This window comes from Hyla sarda, chromosome 2 (genome assembly GCF_029499605.1).
Source record: "Hyla sarda isolate aHylSar1 chromosome 2, aHylSar1.hap1, whole genome shotgun sequence".
Lineage (NCBI taxonomy): Eukaryota > Metazoa > Chordata > Amphibia > Anura > Hylidae > Hyla > Hyla sarda.
In genome coordinates, this window is record NC_079190.1 from 278,218,596 (window position 1) to 278,235,530 (window position 16,935).

Consider the following 16,935-nt stretch of genomic DNA (forward strand, 5'->3'; position numbering starts at 1 on the left):
ATCAGTGTGTGCAGTGTAATAGCCACTAGGGGGGGCTATAACACTGCAAAAAAAAGTGTGAAAAAAAGTTAATAAAGATCATTTAACCCCTTCCCTAATAAAAGTAAGAATCACCCCCCTTTTCCCATTAAAAAAATAAAAACTATGTAAATAAAAATAAACGTGGTATCGCCACGTGCGGAAATGTCCGACCTGTAAAAATATATAGTTAATTAAACTGCACAGTCAATGGCGAACGCGCATAAAAAAATCCAAAGTCCAAAATATCATATTTTTGGTCACTTTATATAATAAAAAAAATGAATAAAAAGCTATTAAAAAGTCCGATCAATATATAAATGGTAACAATAAAAACTTCAGATCACGGCGCAAAAATGAGCCCTGATACCGGCCAGTACACGGAAAAATCAAAAAATTATTGTGGTCAGAAGATGAGAATTTTAACCCCTTAAGGACGCAGCCCTTTTTCACCTTAAGGACTGAGCCCTTTTTTGCAATTCGGACCACCGTCGCTTTACAAATTAATAACTCGAAAACGCTTTTACAGAATATTCTGATTCTGAGAGTTTTTTCGAGACATATTCTACTTTATTTTGGTGGTAAATTTTCAGCGTTACTTGCATCCTTTTTTGGTGAAAAATCCAAAAATTTCATGAAAATTTGGAAAATTTAGCATTTTTCTAACTTTAACCCCTTAAGGACCAGGCCATTTTATACCTTAAGGACCGGAGCGTTTTTTGCAATTCTGACCACTGTCACTTTAAACATTAATAACTCTGGAATACTTTTAGTTATCATTCTGATTCCGAGATTGTTTTTTCGTGACATATTCTACTTTAACTTAGTGGTAAAATTTTATGGTAACTTGCATCCTTTCTTGGTGAAAAATCCCAAAATTTGATGAAAAAAATGAAAATTTTGCATTTTTCTAACTTTGAAGCTCTCTGCTTGTAAGGAAAATGGATATTCAAAATATATTTTTTTTGGGTTCACATATACAATATGTCTACTTTATGTTTGCATCATAAAATTTATGAGTTTTTACTTTTGGAAGACACCAGAGGGCTTCAAAGTTCAGTAGCAATTTTGAAATTTTTCACAAAATTTTCAAACTCACTATTTTTCAGGGACCAGTTCAGTTTTGAAGTGGATTTGAAGGGTCTTCATATTAGAAATACCCCATAAAAGACCCCATTATAAAAACTACACCCCCTAAAGTATTCAAAAAAACATTCAGTAAGTGTATTAACCCTTTAGGTGTTTCACAGGAATAGCAGCAAAGTGAAGGAGAAAATTCAAAATCTTCATTTTTTACACTCGCATGTTCTTGTAGACCCAATTTTAGAATTTTTGCAAGGGATAAAAAGGAGAAAATTTTTACTTGTATTTGAAACCCAATTTCTCTCGAGTAAGCACATACCTCATATGTCTATGTTAATTGTTCGGCGGGCGCAGTAGAGGGCTCAGAAGGGAAGGAGCGACAAATGGTTTTTGGGGGGCATGCCGCATTTAGGAAGCCCCTATGGTGCCAGGACAGCAAAAAAAAAACACATGGCATACCATTTTGGAAACTAGACCCCTCAGGGAATGTAACAAGGGGTAAAGTGAACCTTAATACCCCACAGGTGATTCACGACTTTTGCATATGTAAAAAAAATATATCTTTTTTTTACCTAAAATGCTTGGTTTCCCAAAAATTTTACATTTTTAAAAAGGGTAAAAGCAGAAAATACCCCCCAAAATTTGAAGCCCAATTTCTCCCGATACAGAAAACACCTCGCATGGGGGTGAAAAGTGCTCTGCTGGTGCACTACAGGTCTCAGAAGAGAAGGAGTCACATTTGGCTTTTTGAAAGCAAATTTTGCTCTGGGGGCATGCCGCATTTAGGAAGCCCCTATGGTGCCAGAACAGCAAAAAAAAACCACATGGCATACCATTTTGGAAACTAGTCCCCTCGGGGAACGTAACAAGGGGTAACGTGAACCTTAATGCCCTACAGGTGTTTCACGACTTTTACATATGTAAAAAAAATAAATTATTTTTTACCTAAAATGCTTGTTTTCCCAAAATGTTTACATTTTTAAAAAGGGTAATAGCGGAAAATACCCCCCAAAATTTGAAGCCCAATTTCTCCCGATTCAGAAAACACCCCATATGGGGGTGAAAAGTGCTCTGCTGGCGCACTACAGGTCTCAGAAGAGAAGGAGTAACATTTGGCTTTTTGAAAGCAAATTTTGCTCTGGGGGCATGGCGCATTTAGGAAGCCCCTATGGTGCCAGGACAGCAATAAAAAACACATGGCATACCATTTTGGAAACTAGACCCCTCGGGGAACGTAACAAGGGGTAATTTGAACCTTAATACCCTACAGGTGTTTCACGACTTTTGCATATGTAAAAAAATATATTTTTTTTTTACCTAAAATGCTTGTTTTCCCAAAAATTTTAAATTTTTTAAAAGGGTAATAGCAGAAAATACCCCCCAAAATTTGAAACCCAATTTCTCCCGAGTACGGCGATACCCCATATGTGGCCCTAAACTGTTGCCTTGAAATACGACAGGGCTCCAAAGTGAGAGCGCCATGCGCATTTGAGGCCTAAATTAGGGACTTGCATAGGGGTGGACATAGGGGTATTCTACGCCAGTGATTCCCAAACAGGGTGCCTCCAGCTGTTGTAAAACTCCCAGCATGCCTGGACAGTCAACGGCTATCTGGCAATACTGGGAGTAGTTGTTTTGCAACAGCTGGAGGCTCCGTTTTGGAAACAGTTGCGTACCAGACGTTTTTCATTTTTATTGGGGAGGGGGGTTGTATAGGGGTATGTGTATATGTAGTGTTTTTTACTTTTTATTTTATTTTGTGTTAGTGTAGTGTAGTGTTTTTAGGGTACAGTCACATGGGCGGGGGTTCACAGTAGTTTCTCGCTGGCAGTTTGAGCTACGGCAGAAAATTTGACGCAGCTCAAACTTGCAGCCGGATACTTACTGTAATCCTCCGCCCATGTGAGTGTACCCTGTACGTTCACATTGGGGGGGGGGGGGACATCCAGCTGTTGCAAAACTACAACTCCCAGCATGTACGGTCTATCAGTGCATGCTGGGAGTTGTAGTTTTGCAACCGCTGGAGGCTCCGTTTTGGAAACAGTGGCGTACCAGACGTTTTTCATTTTTATTGGGGAGGGGAGGGGGGCTGTGTAGGGGTATGTGTATATGTAGTGTTTTTTACTTTTTATTTTATTGTGTGTTAGTGTAGTGTAGTGTTTTTAGGGTACAGTCACACGGGCAGGGGGTTCACAGTAGTTTCTCGCTGGCAGTTTGAGCTGCGGCAGAAATTTTGCCGCACCTCAAACTTGCAGCCGGATACTAACTGTAATCCTCCGCCCATGTGAGTGTACCCTGTACGTTCACATTGGGGGGGGGAACATCCAGCTGTTGCAAAACTACAACTCCCAGCATGTACGGTCTATCAGTGCATGCTGGGAGTTGTAGTTTTGCAACAGCTGGAGGCACACTGGTTGTGAAACACCGAGTTTGGTAACAAACTCAGTGTTTTGCAACCAGTGTGCCTTCAGCTGTTGCAAAAGCTACAACCCCCAGCATGTACGGACAGCGGAAGGGCATGCTGGGTGTTGTAGTTATGCAACAGCTGGAGGCATACTACTTTGGCTGGGGATGCTGGGGATTGTAGTTATGCAACAGCTGGAGACACACTGGTTTACTACTTAACTCAGTGTGCCTTCAGCTGTTGCAAAACTACAACTCTCAGCAGTCACCGACAGCCAACGGGCATGCTGGGAGTTGTAGTTATGCAACCACCAGATGCACCACTACAACTCCCAGCATGCACTTTAGCTGATTGTGCAAGCTGGGAGTTGTAGTTACACAACAGCTGAAGGTACACTTTTCCATAGAAAGAATGTGCCTCCAGCTGTTGCAAAACTACAAGTCCCAGCATGCCCATAAGGGCATGCTGGGAGTTGTGGTGGTCTGCCTCCTGCTGTTGCATAACTACAGCTCCCAGCATGCCCTTGTTGCATGCTGGGAGCTGTTGCTAAGCAACAGCAGGAGGCTGTCACTCACCTCTAACGATCCTCGCCGCACAGGTCAGTCCCTCGTCGTCTCCGCCGCCGCCGCTGCTCCTGGGGCCCCGATCCCAACAGGGGCGCCGGGGATCGGGGTCCCCAGCACCCGGGGTGCACGTCCCGCACCCGCTCACGTCCTCCGGAAGAGGGGCGGAGCGGGTTGCGGGAGTGACACCCGCAGCAGGCGCCCTGATTGGTCGGCCGGCAATCCGGCCGACGAATCAGGGCGATCGTGAGGTGGCACCAGTGCCACCTCACCCCTGCTGGCTCTGGCTGATCGGGGCCGTCTCTGACGGCCCCGATCAGCCAATAATTCCGGGTCACCGGGTCACTGGAGACCCGATTGACCCGGAATCCGCCGCAGATCGCTGGACTGAATTGTCCAGCGATCTGCGGCCATCGCCGACATGGGGGGTCATAATGACCCCCCTGGGCGATATGCCCCGATGCCTGCTGAACGATTTCAGCAGGCATCGGGGACCGGCTCCGCTCCAGATGGTTGCGGGGGGCCGGTAAAACACACGACGTTCTCATACGTCATGTGTCCTTAAGGACTCGGAAATGGAGACGTATGAGAACGTCATGTGTCCTTAAGGGGTTAAAGTTCTCTACTTGTAAGGAAAATGGATATTCCCAATACATTTTATTTTTATTCACAAATACAATATGTCTACTTTATGTTGGCATCATAAAATGGACATATTTAAGCTTTTTGAAAAAATTAGAGGGCTTCAAAGTAGAGCAGCAATTTTCAAAAATTTCATGAAAATTGCAAAATCTGAAGGGACAGATGTTACAGAACTACAACTCCCAGCATGCCTGGGCAGTCTAGGCATGATGAGATTTTTAGTTTGGCAACATCTGGAGGGCTACCGTTTGGGCACCACTGTAACAGTGGTCTCCAAACTGTGACCCTCCAGATGTTGCAAAACTACAACTCCTAGCATGCCCAGACAGCCTTTGGCTGTCTGGGCATGCTGGGAGTTGCAGTTTGGCCTTCCTAGTGGTTGCCACGACATCCAGGGGTGGGCAGAATGGGGGGTTGCCATGCAACCCACTGTCCTGCGCTGCCATTGGTTATAGTCAGTTCTGAGAAATGGCAGCTTTGCGACCTCGCTCCTAGCCCTCAGGCTCCTAGCCCTCACTGACAGCTCCGATCATCCCTATTTTCCAGGTGATCGGGTCACCAGAGACCCGATCACCCCGGAATAGCAGAAAATCGCATGTCTGAATTGACATGCGATTTGCTGCGATCGCCGACATGGGGGGGGGGGGGGCGGTTGGGGTCTCAGAAACCCCCCCCCCCTTCCTGGGCAATGCGCCGGCATAATTACCTGTTGCCGGGGTCGGGTCCGGGCTGCTGCAGGCCTGCGGCGTGCGTCCCCTGCGTCGTTGCTATGCACGGCGCGGCGCACTGACGTCATGCGCCGCGCCGTGCAGCGCATAGCAACGACGCAGGGGACGCACGCCGGAGGCCTGCAGCAGCGCGGACCCGACCCCGGCAACAGGTAATTATGCCACCGGGGATGGGGGGAGGCAACGGGGCAGCGGCGCCGGTAATGGGTGCCGCTGCCCCTTCTCTCCCCCTGGCTGTCGGCGCCGCTTCTCTCCCCCTGGCTATCGGCGCCGGCAATGGGGCGCCGACACCGATAGTCAGGGGGACAGAACGGGCAGCGGCGCCGATAGCCAGGGGGAGAGAAGGGCCGGCAGCATGGCTCTAGACCCCAGGAAAGGCAGGGGGAGAGAAGCGGGCAGCCACGGCCTTTCTCCCCCTGCCTTTCCTGGGGGTGTATCTGGGTATACACGCGCACACGCGCACCCTCATTTTACCATTGATATTTGGCTAAAAAACTTTTTTTAGCCAAATATCCTTGGTAAAATGAGGGTGCGTGTTATAGGCCGGTGCGTGGTATACCCCGATAAATACGGTAATTGGTTCCAGGAGAACCATCATATGTTGAAACCATCATATGTCGAGTACATATGTCTATGTAAAAATGGTAATTGGTTCTGGGGCCTCGGAACCGTTGTATGTTGAATACATATCTCTATGGGAAACTGCTAATTGGTTCTGGGATGACCATTGTATGTGGAGTGTGTGGGGAGTGTTTAACAAACCAGGGTGCCTCCAGCTGTTGCACAACTTCAACTCCCAGCATGCATGCTGGGCATGCTGGGAGTTATAGTTTTGCAACAGCTGGAGGCACACTGATAGGGAAACATTGATGTATGGGGTGTATAGTGTGTATATGTATTGTATGTGATGTGTGACATTGCATACAGTACTGTACAGTTCTTTAAATACCTTCAGGGGGGACAGAATGTCCTTCATTACGATCCTGCCGACTACAGCTCTATAGGAAAGGAAGGGGAGGGCAGCCAGCAGCTCATTGGATGTCTGCAGCAAGATGCTACAGGCTATTGGCTATGGCTGCACTGGGGGGGGGGGGGCTTACACGGAGCTCACAGTGGAAGCCTGCGTGAGTTAGCAGGACAGCATGTGAGTAACAGGAGGCAGAACGGGGCACATTAAACAACTATCTGTCAGTTGCTGACGTTGTCAGCGCTGTCAGATAGCTGTTTGTACGATGGCCCCCGACACACAGCAGCATCATATGTCGATGCTGCCTTCAACATACGATGGGCTCTGAGAGGCCATCATATGTTGAAATGATCATATGTCGGGCCATCATAAGTCGGGGGGTCACTGTACATATGTACCAGTCAGCATATCATACTGAGCAGACCCCCACTGGGCCCTAGTGGGTGCAGCTCACAACAAAACTAAAATTATAGTATAAGAGATATGTACACTTAGTTGGATTTTATCATTGAGTCTTTTAGATATAAGTATCCATGCCTCTTATACTATAATTTTCGCTTTGTTGTGAGCTGCACCCACTAGGGCCCAGTAGGGGTCAGCCTAGTATGATATGCTGACTGGTGTATATGTACTTTTAATAAATTTATAAGTTATATAATTAGTTTGTCCATTGATCCTTGAGCACCACTTATATATGATTTTAGTTAATTTTTTCACTCCTATGGTAGGGAGTTATTGTGGTACATTTGGATTGGGTGAGAGTTGTAGAAGTGAGCCTGGTTTAATCTATTTTTTTAAAATTTTTTGCAATGTTATGTTTTAATAGGTCGGACAATTACGCACGTGGAGATACCAAATATGTTTATTTTTATTATCTTTACATGTTTTTTATATGGAAAATTAGAAAAGAGGGGTGATTTGAACCATTAATATGGAAGGGGTTAATGTAACTTTTTTCTTTTCATACTTTATTATTCCCATTAGGGGACTTTTAGGAGGAATCATTAGATTACCAAAAATGTCCAGGCTCCTGACCAGAAGCCAAAATCGTCCCTGTTCTTCTGGGGAACTCCCATGACCTTGCCATACCGTCGTTACCAGGTGATGATGTCTACACAAGAGAGTGATTTGTGACAGGTCAAAACGTTCACTCTCTTGTTTTCGTTTTGACGAGACAATGCCTGCACAGGAAAGTCTCGCCAGCTGGGCTCATTCTTTACCAATTCATAGTTCGACCAGATAAGCTCAAGCCCCTCCGGCCTTACAAAACTGATTATCAAATTCAGGAGAACCATAGGAATGTATCAAGGTGTAGATATCAACTGCCTTGAAGCCCATCTTGAGCAAGAGCTCAACCACTTTGGTCCTTGATAGACACATATGTTTGCCCTGCCACTGAAGACGAACCAAATTCCTACACCTGGCCCGGCTCTTGGGAGGGACCACACAGCATTCCCCCCCTCTTTCCTGTTGGAAGGCAGAGAGACCATGCCTCTCTATCCAGAATGACAGATCAACTGCTCTACCCTCTACATTGATCGACCTTTCCCCCTTTTACAGAGATTCCAGGAGACTCTGTTGCAATAAACCGTCCCTAGAGTCAAGAGATGAGGAAAGTATCCTATTTCCCCATAACTCCTAGGGTCTGTCACCACTGGGGGGGGCAACCGGACATGACCCTACACCACTATTTTTAACAATACCCTCATACCCAGTCACATTACCACCACCCCCAATAACATTATCTCTAAGCATATCACCACCCTGAATGACAACATCCCCATGACCCCCAACAACATCAGCACCAACCCCAATAACATGGTCCCCAACAACATTTTTGCTTACCCAGTCTAGAGGAGGCCCCATCCCCAGCCCTGTTCTTATTAGAGCCCTTATTAGAGCCTCATCAGCTATTTCTCCAGTCCTATCAGGGTGCCGCTGATCAATGGAATCAGCGGGACCAATGCAAAAAATATTTTTCCTTTATTTTTGGGAGCGTCGGGTACAATGTTCTTGGCCACCATGACTACCTCTGAGACTGAGTCTCCCCCCCCCCCCCCCCTCCCACAGGGGAGTGGACCTACAGCACCGGATTCACTGTCCGGCCTTTCGGCTGATGCCTTCTCTGCTCCATCCCTGCTACTGCAAACAGGTATGGAGCTCTGCGCCCTTTTAGTACCTGTACTCTCCCTGCACCTTTGCACCCAGTCCACCACAGAACACGGGCTGGGTAACGGGGCTCGCACAATGAGCTGACCCTGCGGCCAGCTCAGGATTTACAGGGAGGGTGGGTGTAGATGTAACTCAGCACTTCTTGCTGCTTTGGCTTGGTCTTCTTTTTCTTCTTCTTACCCCCAGGTGCCTCATCTGGGAGTCCATCTCCGAATACCAGTTCTGAGGACACACTGGGGATTACAGCAATCTGATCTGGGCCATCAGCGCCCCTCCCTGGCCACTGCTGTCGCTGTCCTCCCCTGAGTCGGCAGGTGACACTACTGGCTGCTGTGCAGGGGGAACACTGTACGGGGCCTGCTGGTCTTGCTGTTGTTATTCTCCGTCCATCTCCTCCACATCATCCACCTGGCTCTCAGGTTGCAGCCCCATCAACCTTTTTCCACTGTTGTCAGCCACTTCCCTGAAGCAGTCTTCATTTTCCGTTTTTTTTCTTAATGGGCCTCTATCGTAATACCGCTTTTCTTTCCTCCAAAGCTTCAACTTCAGACATTAGTCACTTTTATCTGTGCCTAAATTTCAACCCTTTTCTGTTTAGGGGTAACATCAGCCCTGGAAAGGGCATACCACAGTTCCTATCTGAGACTCCTGACAGCTTTACAGGCGTCTTCATACTCACGGCGGTGACTCATTACCCGGGAGCCATAGATGGAAATAGACTCCCGGGTCCTCAGTATTCCCCAGCCTTCCTCACTGAGGTCGGCTTCACCTCCATGAGCACTCTGCCTGCTCTCTGAAAAACCCAGCTTTCCTGAGGTTGATTCAACCTTGCGGCTTCCCACCTCAGTGAGGGGAGTTGGAGCCACAGTGCTGCGATTCCGGGTGGAGCGCTTCACCCGCGAATCCTCCAACGTACAGGACGCTTGCCGGCCTCTCCTGCTCCCCTGCGGGAGTAGAAGCCTGGGCCTCGCCTCCTTCTCTCATCCCTGGAAACCCACTCCCTCCCTGGGGAGGAGGAAGCAGGCTCCAGGTGGAACAGATGGAAATCCCCTGGATCTCAGGAGGCACAGCTTAAGCAGAACCACACCCACAACTAATTGGTCTGCACTCCAGAGCTGTATGCACTATTCTGCTGGTGAGGTCACTGTGTACATACATTACATTACTTATCCTGTACTGATCCTGAATTATATCCTGTATTATATTCCAGAGCTGTACTCACTATTTTGTTGGTGAGGTCACTGTGTGCATATATTACATTACTTGTTGGGGGTTGATGTCAGTGAGCACTTAGCGGTGATATTGGGGTGATGTCACCGTTGAAGTCAGGGGGTGATATCTAAGCACCCAGTGGTGATGTCGGGGTTGATGTCATGTCAGTGGTGAGATTAGGAGAGGACAGTGAATGGCATAAATGTAAAAGAAAAATATACCAAAGTCTAGAATTGCTGCTTTTTGGTCACATCATATACCATAAAAAATGTATAAAAAGCGATCAAAAATTCCCATCTAAACAAAAATGATGCTGCTAAAAACTACAGATCATGGCACAAAAAATGGTCCCTCATATACCCCTGTATACGGAAAAATAAAAGTGTTATAGGGTTCAGAATGAGAAAATTTTATGCGTGTTAATTTTCTCACAAAAAGTAGTAAAATATAACAAAACCTCCATATATCGTAATCATATGAACCTACAGTATAAAGATAATGTGTAATCTTTCATGAGACAGGAACCCAGCATCTCAAGATAAGGCTCCTGTGCTAGGATGTTGTTTTGTGTTTCTCCCTGTCGGCTTCTCTCCTAGATCGTGTCACAGGGAGGGAAGAGGAGGGGAGAAGGCTCTGCCAGACAAGAGCGAGGTCACGTGGGCTTGTCCTGAAATGTGGGAGAAATTAGTACTTTGCTTCAAGACAGTATGGCTGAAAGGATGATGTAAATCTCTCACTTCTTGCAAGTAAGTGACAGCTGTAACAGGGAAACTGCACTATATAGATAATGAATGATATTTACACAAATACTTAGGTTGGGGAGAAGGAAAGGATGAGCTATGGGTTTAGTTCCCCAGAGTAGCCCTTTAAAGTCCAATGCAAATCTATGGGAAATGTATGTTCCAGCATAACTTCCGTACTGCTGGAGATAGTTTGATAACATTTGGTCACATTTAACTTATATGTAAAATAAAAATATATAGTAGTTAAATTAATATTAACTTACCCCCATAAGTGAAGGATGGGGTTTTTGTTTCAAGTCCCATGCAAGTATATAGGATTTCTGGTACGTTGCTCCACAAGCTCCGTTCTGTATCTCATGGTGAATGCGTCAGTCCGGCTGGCAAGCCACACCCCCCCACATGCCATGCCCCATCTTGCAAATAGACGCCCACCATTTAAGCCACACCCCTTTTTATTTTCAGCTTACAATATATTCATCACAACTCAGCCCCACTTTAGGACCGGATATGAGGATTAGATATGAGGACAGGATATAGGGATTGGATAGGAGGACAGGATATGAAGATAGGATAGGAGGACGGGATATGGGGAAGGGATATAGGGACGGGATATGAGGATGGGATACGAGGTCGGAATATTGGGTTGAGATATGAGAACAAAAACTTCCTCCTTTGTTGCCCCCCCCCCAGCGCCGGGTACTCAGCTAGTATGTAGCATATATGTAATATTTTTATTACTCCGGTGTGGTGTTATGTTAGACCTTCTTGGGAGTAAGTGTTATGAGTTATATAGATTAAAATCCAATCTAAGTATCTAAGTTCCCCATTATTGTGTGAACTACAGGAAAGCTTTTAGTGTACATACAGTGGAGAAAAAAAGTATTTAGTCAGCCACCAATTGTGCAAGTTCTCTAACTTAAAAAGATGAAAGAGGCCTGTAATTTTCATCAACCATGAGAGATAATGAGAAAAAAAATCTATAAAATCACATGATTTTTAAAGAATTTATTTGCAAATTATGGTGTAAATAAGTGTTACGCCGAGCGCTCCGGGTCCCCGCTCCTCCCCGGAGCGCTCGCAACATTCTCGCAATTGCAGCGCCCCGGTAAGACCTGCTGACCGGGTGCGCTGCGATACCTCTCCCAGCCGGGATGCGATTCGCTATGCGGCAGGCGCCCGCTCGCGATGCGCATCCCGGCTCCCGTACCTGACTCGCTCTCCGTCGGTCTTGTCCCGGCGCGCGCGGCCCCGCTCCCTAGGGCGCGCGCGCGCCGGGTCTCTGCGATTTAAAGGGCCAGTGTGCCGCTGATTGGCGCCTGGTTCTAATTAGTGAATTCACCTGTGCACTTCCCTATATAACCTCACTTCCCCTTCCCTTCCTTGCCGGATCTTGTTGCCATCGTGCCAGTGAAAGCGTTTCCCAGTGTGTTCCTAGCCTGTGTTCCAGACCTCCTGCCGTTGCCCCTGACTACGATCCTTGCTGCCTGCCCCGACCTTCTGCTACGTCCGACCTTGCTCTTGTCTACTCCCTTGTACCGCGCCTATCTTCAGCAGTCAGAGAGGTTGAGCCGTTGCTAGTGGATACGACCTGGTTGCTACCGCCGCTGCAAGACCATCCCGCTTTGCGGCGGGCTCTGGTGAAAACCAGTAGCAGCTTAGAGCCGGTCCACTAGCACGGTCCACGCCAATCCCTCTCTGGCACAGAGGATCCACCTCCTGCCAGCCGAATCGTGACAGTAGATCCGGCCATGGATCCCGCAGAAGTTCCACTGCCAGTTGTCGCCGACCTCACCACTGTGGTCGCCCAGCAGTCGCAACAGATAGCGCAACAAGGCCACCAGCTGTCTCAACTGACCGTGATGCTACAGCAGCTACTACCACAGCTTCAGCAATCATCTCCTCCGCCAGCTCCTGCACCTCCTCCGCAGCGAGTGGCCGCTTCCGGCCTACGACTTTCCTTGCCGGATAAATTTGATGGGGACTCTAACTTTTGCCGTGGCTTTCTTTCACAATGTTCCCTGCACTTGGAGATGATGTCGGACCAGTTTCCTACTAAAAGGTCTAAGGTGGCTTTCGTAGTCAGCCTTCTGTCTGGGAAAGCTCTGTCATGGGCCACACCGCTCTGGGACCGCAATGACCCCGTCACTGCCTCTGTACACTCCTTCTTCTCGGAAATTCGAAGTGTCTTTGAGGAACCTGCCCGAGCCTCTTCTGCTGAGACTGCCCTGCTGAACCTGGTCCAGGGTAATTCTTCCGTTGGCGAGTACGCCATCCAATTCCGTACTCTTGCTTCCGAATTATCCTGGAATAATGAGGCCCTCTGCGCGACCTTTAAAAAAGGCCTATCCAGCAACATTAAAGATGTTCTGGCCGCACGAGAAATTCCTGCTAACCTGCATGAACTCATTCATCTTGCCACTCGCATTGACATGCGTTTTTCCGAAAGGCGTCAGGAGCTCCGCCAGGATATGGACTTTGTTCGCACGAGGCGTTTTTTCTCCCCGGCTCCTCTCTCCTCTGGTCCTCTGCAATCCGTTCCTGTGCCTCCCGCCGTGGAGGCTATGCAAGTTGACCGGTCTCGCTTGACACCTCAAGAGAGGACACGACGCCGCATGGAGAATCTTTGCCTGTACTGTGCCGGTACCGAACACTTCCTGAAGGATTGTCCTATCCGTCCTCCCCGCCTGGAAAGACGTACGCTGACTCCGCACAAAGGTGAGACAGTTCTTGATGTCAACTCTGCTTCTCCACGCCTTACTGTGCCTGTGCGGATATCTGCCTCTACCTTCTCCTTCTCTACTAAGGCCTTCTTGGATTCCGGATCTGCAGGAAATTTTATTTTGGCCTCTCTCATCAACAGGTTCAACATCCCAGTGACCAGTCTCGCCAGACCCCTCTACATCAATTGTGTTAACAATGAAAGATTGGACTGTGCCGTGCGTTACCGCACGGAACCCCTCCTACTGTGCATCGGACCTCATCACGAAAAAATTGAGTTTTTGGTCCTCTCCAATTGCACTTCCGAAATTTCTCCTTGGACTACCGTGGCTTCAACGCCATTCCCCAACCCTTGATTGGTCCACAGGAGAGATCAAGAGCTGGGGTACTTCTTGTTTCAAGGACTGTCTTAAACCGGTTCCCAGTACTCCCTGCCGTGACCCTGTGGTTCCCCCTGTAACCGGTCTCCCTAAGGCTTATATGGACTATGCTGACGTATTTTGCAAAAAGCAAGCTGAGACTTTACCCCCTCACAGGCCTTTTGACTGTCCTATTGACCTCCTCCCGGGCACTACTCCACCCCGGGGCAGAATTTATCCTCTGTCCGCCCCAGAGACTCTTGCTATGTCTGAATACATCCAGGAAAATTTAAAAAAGGGGTTTATCCGCAAATCCTCCTCTCCTGCCGGAGCTGGATTTTTCTTTGTGTCCAAAAAGGATGGCTCCCTACGTCCTTGCATTGATTACCGCGGACTTAATAAAATCACGGTAAAGAACCGCTACCCCCTACCTCTTATCTCTGAACTCTTTGATCGCCTTCAAGGTGCCTGTTACGCTGAGCGCTCCGGGTCCCCGCTCCTCCCCGGAGCGCTCGCAACATCCTCGCTACTGCAGCGCCCCAGTCAGATCTACTGACCGGGTGCGCTGCGATACCGCCCCCAGCCGGGATGCGATTCGCGATGCGGGTGGCGCCCGCTCGCGATGCGCACCCCGGCTCCCGTACCTGACTCACTCTCCGTCGGTCCTGTCCCGGCGCGCGCGGCCCCGCTCCCTAGGGCGCGCGCGCACCGGGTCTCTGCGATTTAAAGGGCCACTGCGCCACTGATTGGCGCAGTTGGTCTAATTAGTGTGTTCACCTGTGCACTCCCTATGTATACCTCACTTCCCCTGCACTCCCTTGCCGGATCTTGTTGCCATTGTGCCAGTGAAAGCGTTTCCTAGTGTGTTCCTAGCCTGTGTTCCAGACCTCCTGCCGTTCCCCCTGACTACGATCCTTGCTGCCTGCCCCGACCTTCTGCTACGTCCGACCTTGCTCTTGTCTACTCCCTTGTACCGCGCCTATCTTCAGCAGTCAGAGAGGTTGAGCCGTTGCTAGTGGATACGACCTGGTTACTACCGCCGCTGCAAGACCATCCCGCTTTGCGGCGGGCTCTGGTGAATACCAGTAGTAACTTAGAACCGGTCCACTAGCACGGTCCACGCCAATCCCTCTCTGGCACAGAGGATCCACCTCCTGCCAGCCGAATCGTGACAGTAGATCCGGCCATGGATCCCGCTGAAGTTCCACTGCCAGTTGTCGCCGACCTCACCACGGTGGTCGCCCAGCAGTCGCAACAGATAGCGCAACAAGGCCACCAGCTGTCTCAACTGACCGTGATGCTACAGCAGCTACTACCACAGCTCCAGCAATCATCTCCTCCGCCAGCTCCTGCACCTCCTCCGCAGCGAGTGGCCGCTTCCGGCCTACGACTATCCTTGCCGGATAAATTTGATGGGGACTCTAAGTTTTGCCGTGGCTTTCTTTCGCAATGTTCCCTGCACTTGGAGATGATGTCGGACCAGTTTCCTACTGAAAGGTCTAAGGTGGCTTTCGTAGTCAGCCTTCTGTCTGGGAAAGCTCTGTCATGGGCCACACCGCTCTGGGACCGCAATGACCCCGTCACTGCCTCTGTACACTCCTTCTTCTGGGAAATTCGAAGTGTCTTTGAGGAACCTGCCCGAGCCTCTTCTGCTGAGACTGCCCTGCTGAACCTGGTCCAGGATAATTCTTCCGTTGGCGAGTACGCCATCCAATTCCGTACTCTTGCTTCCGAATTATCCTGGAATAATGAGGCCCTCTGCGCGACCTTTAAAAAAGGCCTATCCAGCAACATTAAAGATGTTCTGGCCGCACGAGAAATTCCTGCTAACCTGCATGAACTCATTCATCTAGCCACTCGCATTGACATGCGTTTTTCCGAAAGGCGTCAGGAGCTCCGCCAGGATATGGACTTTGTTCGCACGAGGCGTTTTTTCTCCCCGGCTCCTCTCTCCTCTGGTCCTCTGCAATCCGTTCCTGTGCCTCCCGCCGTGGAGGCTATGCAAGTTGACCGGTCTCGCTTGACACCTCAAGAGAGGACACGACGCCGCATGGAGAATCTTTGCCTGTACTGTGACGGTACCGAACACTTCCTGAAGGATTGTCCTATCCGTCCTCCCCGCCTGGAAAGACGTACGCTGACTCCGCACAAAGGTGAGACAGTTCTTGATGTCAACTCTGCTTCTCCACGCCTTACTGTGCCTGTGCGGATATCTGCCTCTACCTTCTCCTTCTCTACTATGGCCTTCTTGGATTCCGGATCTGCAGGAAATTTTATTTTGGCCTCTCTCATCAACAGGTTCAACATCCCGGTGACCAGTCTCGCCAGACCCCTCTACATCAATTGTGTTAACAATGAAAGATTGGACTGTACCGTGCGTTACCGCACGGAGCCCCTCCTAATGTGCATCGGACCTCATCACGAAAAAATTGAGTTTTTGGTCCTCTCCAATTGCACTTCCGAAATTCTCCTTGGACTACCGTGGCTTCAACGCCATTCCCCAACCCTTGATTGGTCCACAGGAGAGATCAAGAGCTGGGGTACTTCTTGTTTCAAGGACTGTCTTAAACCGGTTCCCAGTACTCCCTGCCGTGACCCTGTGGGTCCCCCTGTAACCGGTCTCCCTAAGGCTTATATGGACTATGCTGACGTATTTTGCAAAAAACAAGCTGAGACTTTACCTCCTCACAGGCCTTATGACTGTCCTATTGACCTCCTCCCGGGCACTACTCCACCCCGGGGCAGAATTTATCCTCTGTCCGCCCCAGAGACTCTTGCTATGTCTGAATACATCCAGGAAAATTTAAAAAAGGGGTTTATCCGCAAATCCTCCTCTCCTGCCGGAGCTGGATTTTTCTTTGTGTCCAAAAAAGATGGCTCCCTACGTCCTTGCATTGATTACCGCGGACTTAATAAAATCACGGTAAAGAACCGCTACCCCCTACCTCTTATCTCAGAACTCTTTGATCGCCTTCAAGGTGCCCACATCTTTACCAAACTGGACTTAAGAGGTGCCTATAATCTCATCCGCATCAGGGAGGGGGACGAATGGAAAACTGCATTTAACACCAGAGATGGACACTTTGAGTATCTAGTCATGCCCTTTGGCCTGTGCAATGCCCCTGCCGTCTTCCAAGACTTTGTTAATGAAATTTTTCGTGATCTCTTATATTCCTGTGTTGTTGTGTATCTGGACGATATTCTGATTTTTTCTGCCAACTTAGAAGAACATCGCCAGCATGTCCGCATGGTTCTTCAGAGACTTCGAGACAATCAACTTTATGCCAAAATGGAGAAATGTCTGTTTGAATGTCAATCTCTTCCTT

At 48.6% G+C, this 16,935-nt stretch overlaps 1 protein-coding gene across 1 annotated transcript in view; it reads left to right on the forward strand.

The window, feature by feature from the left end:
- The first annotated feature begins 10,434 nt into the window (after window positions 1–10,434).
- Window positions 10,435–16,935, forward strand: part of LOC130357875 (uncharacterized) — a 45,299-nt gene continuing 38,798 nt past the window's right edge. Inside the window, exon 1 of the mRNA XM_056560621.1 lies at window positions 10,435–10,535. The gene's annotated coding sequence lies outside the window, so the exon portion shown is untranslated. The remainder of the gene's footprint in view (window positions 10,536–16,935) is intronic.